The sequence below is a fragment of the Mastomys coucha genome, unplaced genomic scaffold, assembly GCF_008632895.1.
Source record: "Mastomys coucha isolate ucsf_1 unplaced genomic scaffold, UCSF_Mcou_1 pScaffold4, whole genome shotgun sequence".
Classification (NCBI taxonomy): domain Eukaryota; kingdom Metazoa; phylum Chordata; class Mammalia; order Rodentia; family Muridae; genus Mastomys; species Mastomys coucha.
In genome coordinates, this window is record NW_022196910.1 from 27,114,147 (window position 1) to 27,127,154 (window position 13,008).

The window sequence follows — 13,008 nt, forward strand, 5'->3', positions numbered from 1 at the left end:
CATAGCACACCCCCACGTCACCTTCTTTTCATTACACCACTCACTGGGTTGATCTTTAAGCAGGGTCAGATGCCACCTGTACCACCAAAGGATTTCACAATGTTCCATTTGTTACAGTCCAACAATTTTCCACCTGATTGGAGTCTATGATCGCTGAATCCCACAATCAAATTCTTTGACTCTGTTGAGCCACAGAGTTTGATTTCTATTTGTGCCTCTAGTTCCTTTTTTGTCGTGACTCTTTCCTAGTTTCCTTAAATAACTGGGAGACACTGCTTGAAAGCTTTGTTCTGTTGCAAGTGAAAGGACAGGTGACCATTCCCATCACTGTGTGTATTACATGAGCCAATACCAACCTCCAAACTAGAAAAGCTCAAAGAACACTTTGTTATATAGGCCTGTAGTCAGATCATTCCTACATTTCTTTCATTAATGTTTGTCTTTTTTTAAATTAAACATCTCTGGACTTATAAATTTCTGTTCATTTAATGAAAAACGTGATTTTTAAAGGGAAAAGGCTCAATTTTAGAGGGTTGCTCCTCATAATTCACTAGAAAACTAATTGAGAAGCTAACCCCTGATGTATCAAGGTAATTTTTTCACTTATGGAAGCTTGTCGCAGATGGTGGTGATTTGTGGGTAGTTTGACAACCTCTCTTACAAGAAAAAAAATTCACTCTGCCATTTGTGGGAATCGGAGCTGAGCAGCTCATTTAAAAGAAATCTTACAGATCTGTGACATCGAGTAGAGAAATGAATACTCCTTCTAAAGCACAATTTGGCAGGTGACTAAAGGAATTTTTTAAAAAGTAAGAATGAGAAAGGAGAAGAGAAGAATAGCAAGGGAAGGATTAAGAGGAAAATGGAGATGGTTCAGAAATGCAAAGAAAAATGAGAGAAAAATGTAGAAAATATGAGTATGTGGAGATTTGCATATGCTTGGGCTATGGAAAGTGACACTATTAGGAGGTGTGGCCTTGTTAGAGTAGATGTGGCCTTGTTGAAGGAACTGCTTTATTGTGTAGGTAGGTTTTGAGGTCGTTTAGGCCCAAATTCCATCCAGTGAGGAAGAGACCCTCCTCCTGGCTGCCTCTGGAAAACATAGTTTCCTCCTGGCTGCCATTGGATTGAGATGTAGAACTCTTGGCTCTCCAGCCCCAAGTCAGCCTGCATGCTGCCATGTCCACCATGATAATGGACTGACCCTCTGAAACTGTAAGCCAGCCCTAATAAAATGTTGTCTTTTATAAGAGTTGCCTTGGTTATAGTGTCTCTTAACAGCAATAATATATATAGTATATATATAAGCTGCACATAAGCTTTAAAAAGAATGAGAGAATAGAGTTCCTGGAACCATTGTAGGTGATATCTGTGATTGATGCTCATAAGTCTTGTGATAGACACTTGCTCTTTGACAAAGTTAGGAACTTTGTCAAATGACACTGCAGATCAAGTATTAGGAATCAGTCTCACATCTACTGATTTTAACGCCCATGGCTACTCTTCTCTTGCTCCCTGTGCTCTGCCTTTATGTCTATTCTTCACAGATATCAGATTTTATTCAAATATTTACCCTGAAGGAGACGTGAAGATAACTCCCTTTTAATAGGTGAGAAATTAATTGGAAAGTTGAATGTGATTTTTAGTAAAGGGAGCTTTTGTCATCTCTCTGATGGTGAAATACACAGGGAACATGTGTGAGAAATATATGGAAATATCTGAGAGCATTAACATTAAATATAATGAGTGTATGTGGAAGTGACTACATACATACATTAAATATAATGAGTGTATGTGGACGTGACTACATTGTTTCTTTCTTAATCCGAGCATTACCTTCTGTGGGCAATGGAGAGAACCAAGCTAAGTAAGTCTTCTCTAATATTCTCTGAGATGGCAACAGGACACGACAGCAATATAAGTAATTATTTGGATATAGATAGAGAAAAGTCTTGTGTAAGTATATCGTTTATGAAGATTTAAAAGATCCTAATTCTTATTACTTCGATACCCATTTATTTGCTATATTTGTGTTCTACATAGTGCTTAGTCACAAACATGGGCAAGGTATTAAGTAGTTTTTGTATCCAAGGAATCTGTGTTTTATAACAGTGGTGTGACAAAATGCGAGTTCTAAAACAAAGTGCTAAGGACTGTTTTTAAAATACATGAAGTTATAGAACGCATGAAAACAATTTAAATGGCCAAAGAGCACCAATTTTACAGACACGGCACTGGAGATGAGGCATTTTTGCTAATGGTTCTAACACCTTTCTGGGATTCAGGGCCATACTTAAAAGATTCAGAGGCAAGCAGAACATGGTATGTTTAGAGAGCAGTGAGTAGGGTGTGTCTAGAACACAGAATGAGATGCAGATAAAAAAAAAAAATTAACACTGAGTTTTCATGGGCTTCTGAAAAATTTCATTATTACCTTCTAGGAAATGAGGAAAAGTATATTTTCTGCAAACAATGCCCTCATTATATATGTGTTCCAGAAAGATAATATGTGAGAGTGTAGAATAAGAACTAACAGGCAGAGAGGAAAGCAATCAGTTCATTGTGTATATTATTACTTCTTTATTGCCATGTCCTTTTGTGCATCTGGAGACCATTGGATGTCAATTCCCAAGGTTTTCATAGGCCTTGAAAAGGCCCAGTGCTTGTGCGGCCTGAGCAGAAGATGTCTTGCTCTTTAGTTATTTGCAGTCTAGAATAACTCCTTCCCTAGGAAAAAGATTTGTTCCCCTTATTCTTCTTTATTGAAGGTAATCAGTCACATCTCTGTCATTCTTTTTCTTCTCTCACACTTGTATGGAAATATTAGGGGCTGAGCTGTGCCCTTCCATATTGCTCTGTTGCAATCCTAGCTACTAATACCTCAGAAAGTGACTGGATTTTGAGAAAGTCTCTCTCTCTCTCTCTCTCTCTCTCTCTCTCTGATATTTATTTCTTTTATTAAATATTTTCTTTATTTATGTTTCAATCCACTTTCCTGGTTTCCCCTCTGGAAACCCCCTATCCCCTCCGCCCTCCCCCTGCTCACCACCCCACCCACTCCTGCTTCCTGGCCCCAGCATTCCCCTACACTGGGGCAAAGAGCCTTCACAGCACCAAGGGCTTCTCCTTCCATCGATGACTGACTAGGCCATCTTCTGTTACATATGCAGCTGGAGTCATTGGTCCCTCCATGTGTACTCTTTGGTTGGTGGTTTAGTCCTGGGAGCTCTGGGGGTAATGGTTGGTTGATATTGTTGTTCCTCCTATGGGGCTGCAAACCCTTCAATTCCTTGGGTCCTTTCTCTAGCTCCTCCATTGGGGACCCTGTACTCAGTCCAGTGGTTGATTGAGAGCATCCACCTCTATATTTGTCAGGCACTGGCAGAGCCTCTCAGGAGACAGCTATAACAGGCTCTTGTCAGCAAGCACTTGTTGACATCCACAATAGTGTCTGGGTTTGGTGACTGTATATGGGATAGATCCCCAGGTGGGACAGTATCTGGATGGCCTTTCCTTCAGTCTCTGCTCTACACTGTCTCTGTAACTCCTCCCATGGGTATTTTGTTCCTCCTTCTAAGAAGTACCAAAGCACCCACACTTTGGTCTTCCTTCTTCTTGAGCTTTATGTGGTCTGTGAATTGTATCTTGGGTATTCTGAGCCTCTGGGCTAATATACACATATCAGTGAGCACATACCATGTGTGTTCTTTTGTGATTGGGTTACTTCACTCAGGATGATATTTTCTGGTTCCATCCATTTGCCTAAGAATTTCAAAAATTCACTGTTTTTAATAGCTGAATAATATTCCATTGTGTAAATATACCACATTTTCTGTGTCCATTCCTCTGTTGAGGGACATCTAGGTTCTTTCCAGCTTCTGGCTATTATAAATAAGGCTGCTATGAACATAGTGGAGCATATGTCCTTATTACATGTTGGAGTATCTTCTGGGTATATACCTGGGAGTGGTATTGCTGGGTCCTTAGGTAGTACCATATCCAATTTTCTGAGGAACCTCAAAACTGGTTTTCAGAGTGGTTATACCAGCTTGCAATCCCACCAGCAATGGAGGAGTATCCCTCTTTCTCTAAATCCTCACCAGCATCTGCTGTCACCTGAGTTTTTGATCTTAGCCATTTTGACTGGTATGAGGTAGAATCTCAGGGTTGTTTTGATTTGCATTTCCCTGATGACTAAGGATGTTGAACATTTCTTTAGGTGCTCCTCAGCCATTAGACATTCCTCAGTTGAGAATTCTGGGTGCCCTTGCATTTGGAGCATAGATATTCAGAATTGAGAGTTCTTCTTGGTAGATTTTTCCTTTGATGAGTATGAAGTGTCCTTCTTTCTATCTTTTTTGATGACTTGGTTGAAAGTTGATTTTATCTGATAGTAGAAAGGCTAATCTAGCTTGTTTCTTGGGACCATTTGCTTGGAAAATTGTTTTCTAGCCCTTTGCTCTGAGGTAGTATTTGTCTTTGAAATTGAGGGGCATTTCCTGTATGCAGCAAAATGCTGGTGTTAGCTGGTCTTTCTGTCTCTGACTTTGGCTTATCCCTCCTGCAAGTCTGTGTGTCAGTACTCCTGGGAGACCAGTTCTCTCTGGCAGGAATTTGAGTATGGAGAGCTGTGGTACAGGGTTAGCTCTGGGGTGCAGGCAGAGATCAGAAGGATCCTTTTCCCAGCTGATCCTTGGTCTTTGTGTCCTGATGGCTCTGTGAGTGTCCCACTTGGGCCAGGAATTTGAAGAGAAGTGGTGGTCTTCCTGTGCTTGCAGGTGTGTAGGCACTCCTGGGAGACCAGTTCTCTCCTGGTGTTATTTGTGTATGTAGCTCTGTGGCACAGGACCAGTGTGGGCGCAGATGGAGACTGGAAGACTCCTGTCCCAGGCAGCCCCTTGGTTCCTGTGTTCTGAGGGTTCCAGGTGGGTTCTTCTGAGCAGCAGTGGTGGTCCTACCTACACTCACAGTCCCGTCTGCACTCCTGGGAGGCTTGCTCCCTCCTGGTGCTATTTGAGTATGGGAGAAAGGCTTTAAATGGAGGTAATTAAGGTGAAACATGGCCAATATTTTGCCCATCATCCAATATGACTGATGTCCATCTGAGAAGAGGAAATGAAGAAAAGACAAGCACACAGAGAGACATTGAGAAGGCACAGCAATAGGATGGTCATCTTCTAGACAAGGATGGAGGTGCCCAGAAGAATACAGCTAGATGTCTTGATCTTAACCCTCTGCCTTGAGATCTTGAAGAAATACGTTACTGTTGTTCAGGGCACACACTCTGAGGTATGGGCAAGAGGACCACAGCAAAATGATAGAGATGAGTAGGAAAGAAAAAAAACCAAACCAAAACAACCAAGAGCACATACACATTAATGATTGTGATACATTTGATGCATACGTGTGTTGGTGAGAGCTGGCTGAGTGTGTGTTCTTGAACTTGATGAAGAGATCCAGTTGTACCGTGTGATGAGATGGTATTTCTGGGGGAACCATGCATGAGAACAGTGAGGAGAACTGAAAGAAGGGAGAGGAGCTCTTGAGTACTCTTGGGAGAAAGAAAAAGAAGGAGAGTTACACTGACCATTACTTCAAGTCAAACGTGTCTTCATCTTTGCATGAGTCTGTTTGGCTAGGGCAGAAAGACTAGGTTGAAAAGTGTGTCAAATACTTTCAGCCTTTTATAATGAACAGAAACAAAGACTCCTGTTTTAATAAGAATGCAATAAAATGTAGAGCTCAGGGGACAGAAAGTGCTAGCAGATGAAAGCATATTTGATAACACACACAAACCCTTTTCTCTGCTCTTGCTGACAGATGTCCATGAGTATTCTCAACAACACTGACTTTCTTCAGTGAGTGAGCAAGAGAAATGAGGTGAAAAAACTGCACACTATATTACCTTGCCTCTCTGTTCTAGCTTCCTTTCTGTTGCAGTGATAAAACACTCCTTGCCTTGGGCCTACATGTCCTCATGCACATAGCCCTGCACCCCTACCTTTGCCTGTCCCCACACAAGAGGTTACATAGCCTGGTAGCTAGGTTAAAGTTCCTTATAATGTCATGTTGGGCGGCACCTGGAATTCTTCCTTATGCCAATGAGGCATCCTGGTCTAGGCCAATAATGTATACTCACTCCCAAATCCTCTACTCACCCTCCTCCAATGGTTTAAGTAGCCTTTGTTCTCACTGAAGCTGTTCTTGCACAGCACCTTCCAGGATCTGCCAGTTATGATCAAGAGCCTATACTACTAATATAGCTCAGGGATGCAGCTGAATGGAATGCTTACATTTTTAGGTCATAGTACATCATTGAGGGAAGTCATAGCTGGAGCCCAAGCAAGAACTTGAAGCAGAAGCTCCAGAGGAATGCTGCTTGCTTTTTTGTTCACAGACCCAAGCACAGCTAACTTTCTTATATAACAAAAAGACTACCTAGGCCAGGCAGTGGTGGCACATGCCTTTAATCCTAGCACTGAGGAGGCAGAAGCAAATGGATCTCTGTGAGTTTGAGGATAGCGTGGAACAGAGTGAGTTTCAGGATAGATGAAACAACACACAGAGAAACCCTGTCTTTTTTTTTTTTTAAATCTTTTATTACATTATGATGAGAAAAGTTACATGATTTCAATTTATCTGAATTTGTTAACATTTAAGAACACATTTTAAGTAAATAGAATTAAATCACATTCTTGTTTCCCTTTTGTACTCCAACTCTTCCCAGAGACTCCCCCTTCAATACTTACAATATCTTTTTTTTTGTCATAGAGAAACCCTATCTTGATACACAAAACCAAAATCAAAAAGGAATAACTGCTAAGGGATGGTGTTATCCACAGTGCGCTGGACTCTCCTACACCAATTAGCAATCACGACAATCCTCCATAGCCATGCCTATAACCCAGTGTGATATAGGGACTCAATTGAGAGTCCCTTCTCAGATGAATAGCCTGTGTCACGTTGACAATGAAAGCTATCTAGGATAACCTGGTTCCAATGACCTCAACTATTTCAGCATCTTTCTTAGTTGTAGCTCTAAGTTTCTTCCATGTCCAATTTGATTGCAAATTGGCATGTCCTTTTTTTTTTTTTTTTTTTTTTTTTTTTTTTTTTTTTTTTTTCTGGGTGATGAGTTTGGAAGATTCAAGTCATGGTTTTGACTAAAAGGGCAGGACTGAGATCATCTTAGGAAGAAAACAATTAAGTCTAGACTCTCTAAGAGCATTGTGACCTTGAGTTTGAGCTGAATGACTACCTTCTATCTGGTTATATGCTCAGGGCATGAACTAGATGAATTCATTTCCCCAGATAAGTCAATGGAAGCCAATAAAAGGGAAGACTATTAGCACTCCATGAACAGGATAACCTTTGGGTATCTGTGCAATTTCCAGTCATAGCCAATACTTTGATCACATCCTTGATTTGGAGCATGTAGAAAGTATGGACTCTTATTTTAAAATATGAATGGTGGAGGACCCATCACTAACTAATGCATGTTATCTTGCCAGCCTTGTGCTAAATACAATCTACAGGTGCCTCACTTGTTTTCTGCCTCTGCGTTCAGTCATACGTATTGGCTGATAGTTGACTCCCTCCTCTTGTCATGGGTTAGCAAGTGTGTTGATGAGAGAAGGTAAGTACCATTTAAAGAAGCATAAGATAATCAGCTGAGCAGGGTGCCTGACATCTGTAATCCCAACACATGAGACTGAGGCAAGAGGATCAACATGAGTTACAGTCTAACCTGGGCTATACAGTGAGTTCCACGGTAACCTGGACTATAGAGCAAGAGACTGTCTAGAACAAGGCAACAACAAAACCAAAAACGTGGATCCAGAAGCATTTTCATTTTTCATACACGCTTACTTTAATCTGAGGAGAACATTTTCACTGGCAGAAAGCTCTCTGTTCCCTTTCTTATTGTCCTCATTTCTTTCCTGTTCCATCTTGATTTTGTTTGTTTTTCTCTCAAGATGCCAAATGTTGCAAAGTACATTTAGCCTAATATCTGGAGTCATTGCTGCTCATCTGGTTACTATAGATTAGTCAAAGTGTGTGTTCATTTTCTTTGTAGGACATTTCCAATCACACAGCTTAGTGCACCATATGTTCTGACTGAGCCACTGCAGTAGGAAGAACATGAGACTCCTTCACTCGCATTGACCTTGGAAAAGAGCTTGTGTTTCATGGGCTTGGCTTGCTTTAGAGTCATTGGTGAGGCCTATGCTCCTTTCTGTCCTGGAAACCAGTTACTTTACAAGAACAACAAGCTTGTAGGAGTGAGTGTAACTGTTGATCAGTCACTGTGAGAGAGCATTTTGGAAAGGGGTAAACACTGGCTGGAAGGAAGCTTCCTGTAGGGGTAAATTTTCTAACTCTTTTGGTCCAGAGGTGTGTATAGGCAAATAGGTATTGTATTTGCTTGTCATGATTATTGGAAGACAATTACTTATTTTTTCCCAAGGAAGCTGAGCTGGTGGCGTTCTCTTCATTTGACAGGTCAGTCTCTCATACATATGGATTGAGCTGCCTGTTGTATTTCCACTGGATACTGAAGGCATGTCTAAAAATTACTCATAATTTATTTCTGAGTTTGGAAACCAGTTTGTTATAGAGCATTGTGGGTCAGGGGACAATAAGCAAACATTGTGGAGCCTGAACTTTCATATGTCAGGCTCTGTGCAAGAGGCTTCTTTCTCCTGTGTGGGTTGTCTAACCTCATAACAATGAACTGTTTTTTAGGTTGAGCTACATATTGTGTTTTATGTAGGCCAAACCAGTGATATCATATGGCACACTTAATGTTATTTTCATTTTTAATGATGAAAATGTAGCAATGCACACTAGACATTTTTCTTATCATTATCTATTTTCCTTAGCACTACTCCATCCAGGCTTTTGACTTTAGCATGTAAAGAAGAGGGTCTCAGATGTCTCGGAGGGCTCATAATGAAATTGATCAGTGTTTCTCCAACCTCAGAGTTTCTGAACTCACAGGTGTTTGCTAGAACATAGTTTCTAAAGATCCAAGAATACTCACTGATGATGTTATTGAAAGCATTTTGCCTTTGGAGCCAGTAGCATTCAGGGGTAATGTCTGTGAGACTCTACGAGCTAAGAACATGCACTGAGAAAAACTATCCTTGAACCACCATTTCTACTTGATAGATAAGGAACTGATACTCAGCTAGGTTTTTGTTTTTGTTTTGTTTTGTTTTGTTTTTATGACGTTCTGTGATATCTTCCTGGACTGGTACTGTCCACAGTGACCAGAATCCTCTTCTACCAATTAGTAAACAAGACAATCCCCCACAGATACGCCCACAGGCCAATCTGACTTCTGAGATGATTCCTCAGCTGAGGCTTTCCTCTCAGATGACCCTAGGCTGGGTCAAGTAGACAGCTAAAGAAGCCTAGGACAACTACAGGTACACAGGAGTCTAGTATTCATATTCTGGTGTACACTTGCTGTTCAAGGCATCTTATTTATTGCTGTGGAAAGTGGTCTGCCCTTGGCTGAGCTGCTGTTCTACTGTTTCATTCTACTGTTGGGAGAGGAGGGGATCTAAGGCTATGAAGAGGTGACAGACTGTATATTTCAGTTTGGGACAGTTGGGGACATTACATTCCATTTAATTTTGCTCTTTCACCAATAGTGCTATTAAGAAGGCATTTGGAGCAAGTATAAAACTTAGCTTTGAATAAACAATTATACATTCTTTGCATGGATAATCCACAGACAGAACAGTAACCAGTGGCCCTGATTGTTGGTGACTATACTCTTGTACACTTGAGACAACATGGTTTTTATTCACCTACTAAACAACTTTTCCCATTTAGAATCAACACATGTAGGACTTTGGGATATCTGCTGCTTTTCCATATTTTCCCATGTCCTTGCATTTATCTCTTCTCTTTCCTGTATTATCTCTTCTGTTTTTGTTCCTACACTTATCTCTTTCCATTTCTTTTTTATCCTAATTTACTTTAATCCCCCGATTCCTTTCTCTGTGCATTTTTATCAATGAATGTGAAATGTGTGTTTACTTATCTGGACTTTCCCCGGAAGCTTTTACTGTGTTTGCCTTGAATGGGAGTGAGAGCAACTATTTTTGCTAAACCAAAAGGACTCCCAGGAAATACCAAAGCAATGTCTCTACTTTGTAGAATAGACAAAGAACAAAAGAGCTAGGAAGATTTCTTAGTAGGCAATTATGTTTAAGAAAAAAAAATTAGAGTGATTATGATGGCTATTCTTTATTTCTAAGAAGAGTCAACTTTTAAGTAATTGGAAAGGCAGCACTACTCAGAAAAACTGGGCTACTGAACACAGACTTTAAGTGATACACCAGCCTTGTCTTATGACACTTAGACAAGTAACCTTTCTTCTATGATTCCATGAAACACTTGCTTTCTCACCTACCAAAGGATAACATTAACAGTTCCCTGCATAGTTACTGTAAGGGTGAAATGAAATGTGGCCCTCAAATGCCTGTGGCTATTATTGTCTTCCAGCCTACTACAGCCCCAGCAGCTCATTTAAACAGGACAGGGGACTTTCACCCCATGAAGCTTGTAACCTACTAAAAGAAACAACTCAGTCATGTACAAAATCAACTCTAAGAAAACAGTGATGGACAATATACTAGACAATGCAATGTGCTAGGGGAAGTTCTTTGTGCTGTGAAAATAGATAATGGGGGACTTAACCTAGTTTGCAATTATAGGTACTTAAGTATGCCTTTTATCACTTAAGTGGAGGTCTCAAAGTGTGCCTGAGATGGTTCAGGTGGGAGATTGGGAGGGGTAGAGAACTCCACACAGAAGAAGCAGCATGTACAAAGTATCAGAGAAGCAGGAAAGAATTCAGTATTTCTGATGGGCCAGGAACAATAGAGACTAGTAGACCAGGGGAAGTGGAGCCTGAGCTACAGTGGCAGACGTTGGTGGAAGCAGGACCACGTGGTGTATTGGGCACCATGGTAAAGTCCTTGTCTTTGTCTTCAAAGCATCTCAAAGGCTTTGAATGAGTTTAAATCAGGAAATGGTTTCCTCTTTGAATCCATTGGGAAATGCAAGAATAGAAGTAGGACATCTGTTAGGGGACTTCTAGAGATGTCCAGATGCATGTGGGGGGTGCCTTGGGTTGTGGTGGTCGGAAGCAGTGGGAACAGAGCTGTAAGATGAACAATAGGCAGCACTGTAGGCTTTTATGGATCATTGACTTGGTATTACATGCAAAGATTGGGATGATATGCCTGATTTCTAGGATTTGTTTAGAGTATGTTTATGGTTCTGTCCTTTCCCTCAGGAGAATCCATTTTGAAAGGGAAGCATATTTGTTCTGATTTGGATATGTTATAATAAGTATTAGATGGCTTGGTGAATACTTTTAGTGTAAAGATATATACCTGGTAAAAAGGATGAAAGTTGATATCCTTAAAAGAGATTTAAGGCCACAGGTATAAATGAGATGCCTCGGATGGCAAGCACACACCAAAATATGAACACTAGACTCATGTGTACCTAGTTGTCTGAGATTGGCCTGTGGGCATAACTGTGGGGGATTGTCTCGTTTACTAATTGGTATAGGAGGATTCAGGCCACTGTGGACAGTATCACTCCAAGAAGATATCCCAAAATGTCATAAATAAAACCTAGCTGAGTATCAGTTGGCCTGGGGGATAGCTATAAGCAGCATCCTCCATTGTTCCTGTTAACACCAATTGTGTGGGATGAAGTAGTGCTGTATGGAAGGGTAAGGAGGCTTGTCTTTCCTGGCCTCAATTCTTTCAACAATGGACCATGACCTGGGACTGTCAGCCAAATACACTTGTTCCTCCTTTACATGAATTTTAGTCAGAGTATTTGTGACAGCAATAGAAACATGAGTGTTTGTTCAGTGTATGCATTGTGATCAGGGGTAAAGGCAATGAGCAGGAGGGAAAGTACCTGTTTTGAAAGAAACAGTAAAGCCATAGCTTCCAAGTTTACCCAGAAACCTTTGGGTGGTGTGTCCTTTTCTTTTTTTCTTTCCCTTTCTTTCCTTTTCTTTCCCTTTCTTTTCTTTTCTTCCTTTCCTTTCTATTTTCTTCTTTTCTTTTCACTGTGACAAAATACTTGAGATAATCAATTTATGAAGACAGGGTACTCTTGGCTCACAGTTTCAGATTTCATTGATGGTTACCTGGTTAGGGCAGAGCATCACAGTGGAAAACCTGGTGGAGGAGCTTGCTCATCTCATGCTAAGTAGGGACAATGAGAGAGAAAGAGAGAGAGAGAGAGAGAGAGAGAGAGAGAGAGAGAGAGAGAGAGAGAGAGACAGAGAGACAGAGGCAGAGAGACAGAGACAGAGACACACAGAGAGAGACACAGAGAGAGACAGAGATAGAGACAGAGACAGAGGCAGAGACAGAGACAGAGGCAGAGACAGAGACAGAGAAAGAGAGGCATCAAGGTCCAAATGGCACCTTCTAGGGCATACTGCCAGAGCTTTAACCTCCTTTCTTACTTATGCCTACTTCCTAAAATTTCCATCAACTTTCAATAGCACCATAGGCCGGGAACCAAGCGTGTGGCATATGGCATGTGGCCTCTGTGGTATGGCGATAATCCAAAAAAAGTGGGCTTCTGAGTCAGGGGGTGCTGTAGGACACAGATCTTAGGCAGGGTAGGTTTTCATGTAACTTGAGGTTGGGGAAGCATAGTCCATTCCTATTCTTATTCCCAGGCACTTTCTTATCTATGTCACATAAATATCTGCATAGCTTTAAAATAAAATCTCCATACCAAATTTTAAAAGGAAAATATAAGAATGGTTAAATAGAGGTAGTAATTAGTATTAAACAGAGCTAGTAAATACAGCTAGTCATTGGCATTTATAGCTAGCAAACTCTATATTTTCATTGATTCCAATTGAAGACAATATTGGTTAGAAAGGTATGTAGGTTCTGAGATCTCACCCAAAGCATTTGCAGATTGAGTAGCAACTTCTATTCTGATACT

The 13,008-nt window shown here is 40.8% G+C and overlaps 1 long non-coding RNA gene across 1 annotated transcript in view; it reads right to left on the bottom strand.

The window, feature by feature from the left end:
* LOC116076321 overlaps positions 1–6,244 on the bottom strand; it is a 28,688-nt gene extending 22,444 nt beyond the window's left edge. The window contains exon 1 of the long non-coding RNA XR_004112900.1: positions 6,159–6,244. This is a non-coding gene — a long non-coding RNA (uncharacterized LOC116076321). The remainder of the gene's footprint in view (positions 1–6,158) is intronic.
* Positions 6,245–13,008: the final 6,764 nt, after the last annotated feature.